Source organism: Camelus bactrianus, chromosome 17 (genome assembly GCF_048773025.1).
Source record: "Camelus bactrianus isolate YW-2024 breed Bactrian camel chromosome 17, ASM4877302v1, whole genome shotgun sequence".
Taxonomy (NCBI): Eukaryota; Metazoa; Chordata; class Mammalia; order Artiodactyla; family Camelidae; genus Camelus; species Camelus bactrianus.
Genome location: NC_133555.1, coordinates 18,135,477 through 18,138,155, shown reverse-complemented (window position 1 = coordinate 18,138,155; position 2,679 = coordinate 18,135,477). Strand labels below are relative to the sequence as shown.

The window sequence follows — 2,679 nt, the reverse complement described above, 5'->3', positions numbered from 1 at the left end:
TTCTTCCTACGTAGTGGGTATTAAGAACACAATTCTTGACCTCCAGCTGCTTAGCAGTGGAACTGTAGCGTAAGCAAATTCAACCTGTGTATACCGCGCGCGCGCACGTGCACACACACACACACACACACACACAAGCAAAAAAATGAGCAATTCCCCATTCCCCTTACTTCAAAGAAAGACGTTTGTACAAAATAGTCCCTAAAATTTACTTACCTCGTCTACTATACCATCAGAGAAACAGATTTATTTCCAATCTTAGTTAATAACATTTTCAGACTCTCATCACTGTTTTTCTCAAATTCACGACATAAGAAGCTTCTTATTTTGAACTTATTTGTATCATCATTTCAACAGAACTACACAGGCCTGATCACTTAGATGATTGAAAAGCGTCATTTGTTCCACTGAGGGTGAACGTTGCTCATTTACACGTCTGCTGTAGCTGATTACCACTGACGGCTAGTGTCACTGACGTAACTGTCAAAACACGTGAAGTATTAAACAGCCATCTTGATGTGAGGAACTTACAAAGGGCTTAAGAGTCTGTCCTCTAAGTTACATTGTCTTTCTGTGCTTCCAAATCTGAATATCTGAGTAATAAACAGCACCAGGACAATTCCAAGTTTGGCTTTATGTATACTAATGAAGCTTCAGTGCCCTGTGAGGTATGAATTTGTTACCCATTGGATGGATAGGGTAGCTGTGTTAGAAAAGTTATTCGAGGTCACACCGTGCGTCATGAGGCCGTATCAGAACATGAACACTTGGCTTCCTCTGTACTTTTGTGTCCCATCATATGTGTCATTTACTCCAACCTCACGCTGCCAGCAGCAGTCTCCACCAAATCTAGGCTCCAGTGATCTATCAAAGTCCTTGGCAGAAGAGTTGTGGTTGTCACCAAATTTCTAAAGCAAAATCCAAATGATTCTTTAATGGTACCACATGTTTGTCCACCCCCCCCCCCCAAGTCCACCTTCTGAATCTAAAAGGAATAAGGGAAGGACTGAGGACTTTGAGTTCTTTCAGCCAGTCTGGTAATTATAGTAAAATAATGTACCATTTTATCCATGTCTGGAGAACTCTTCTACTTTCTATTTTTCAACTAAAAATGACAGGGGGACATTCTCTGAAAAGGAAGAGGCCCCGAGATGACAAATGCTCAAAGTGTTGATCACTCAGATGTTAGTTGTCCTCTCTGAATAATCCCACGCTTCCGAAGCTGCACACTTATTACGTGTCTTGGCCACGTCCCTCCCATTAGTGCTAATGAACACCTTAGAGACCTGCTTGGCCATATTCCCATTGCATGTTCTGAGCTAAGGACTCACGCCACGTGGCAAACTCAGTCTTTCCCTCCCCTGGGAGTTGTTTCATTGTGTTTCCTTTGGAGTGTATTCTTACTTCTATTGTAATAAAAAAAACAATCGAGTTGATATCTTTCTGCCTTTGGGAAGATGATTCCGGATTTGTTTGGCAAGTGGTAGTGCTTTGGAATTTTTTGTTTTAATAAGAAGGAACATTTGACAGGAATCCAGCTCCTGAAGATATTGTATCATTCTAACCACGAATACAAGGAAGCTCAATGTATGCTTCTTAATTATATTTTTGTTCCCAATTCTACCTAGGTAGCCTTAACTCTATTAATCTTACCGCAGCCACAAAAGCAGAAAGAAAATCCATGCTACAGTTCCTACTTTCCCCAAGCAGTTGTTCTTTGGTTCACCTCTAGTGTTAAGAAACAAATAGACTAAAAATTTAAAGTATTTATCTGAAGAATGTAATTTTCATGAGGAAACAAAGAGATCAAATAATAGTTTACCTTAGGGACTCTCATGAGGGAAAAAAACAACACATTTCATTTTTACTTAAAAAAAAATTCTGTTGACAGTTTCCAGCAAGCACACAACTCTCTCAACACAGCTCATACAGCCTCATACACACCCTCACACCCACACCCCGACACACCCCCGCTCATGTATACCTACAAATACTCTCAGATACCACACATACACCCTCAGACATACATTTCCTTGTGTGCACACCCTCACCATGTCATCTAGATTCTACTGCATAGGCTGATCTCTAAGTAGTGATTTTCTTTTTGAAAGTATTGTATTCAGAAGGACTAATTCTGTAAGATTTAAATAGGTATTCCAAAATCAGCATGTGTGTGTGTGTGTGCGTGTGTGTGTTTGTGCATGCGCGTGCGCACACGTGCGCATGTGTTCCATGGTGAAACAGGTTTTAGAACTTCTGAGATAGTTAAGTAGGTGCTCGCTTTGGCAGCACATATACTAGAATTGGAATGATACAGAGAAGATTAGGATGGCCCCTGCGCAAGGATGACATGGAAATTTGTGAAGCGTTTCCTATTAAAAAAAAAAAAAAAGAAATTAAAGTTAAGTAGATCTTAGGATAGAGTCTCAGGATATAATTTCTCAAAGCTTTTAATGAATTAATGTGCTCCGTGTTCCCTAAGATAGGTATATTGTATGTAGAGATGTGCTGCCCAGTAGGCAGCCCCTTGTCACATGGCTATTGAGATCTGAGCTAAGATAGGCTGAAAGTGGAAAATACACAATGTAGTACGGAAGACAAGGTAGAGAATCTTTTCTTTGTGAAAGTTTCACATTTGACAAACATTAATAGACATTAAACATTTCTATTGGTTACATC

At 39.9% G+C, this 2,679-nt stretch overlaps 1 non-coding gene across 1 annotated transcript; it reads left to right on the top strand.

The window, feature by feature from the left end:
* The first annotated feature begins 2,273 nt into the window (after positions 1 to 2,273).
* On the top strand, positions 2,274 to 2,380 carry LOC123615970 (U6 spliceosomal RNA). The gene has a single exon (XR_006723828.2). It is a non-coding gene; the product is annotated as a U6 spliceosomal RNA (small nuclear RNA).
* The last annotated feature ends 299 nt before the right edge of the window (positions 2,381 to 2,679 follow it).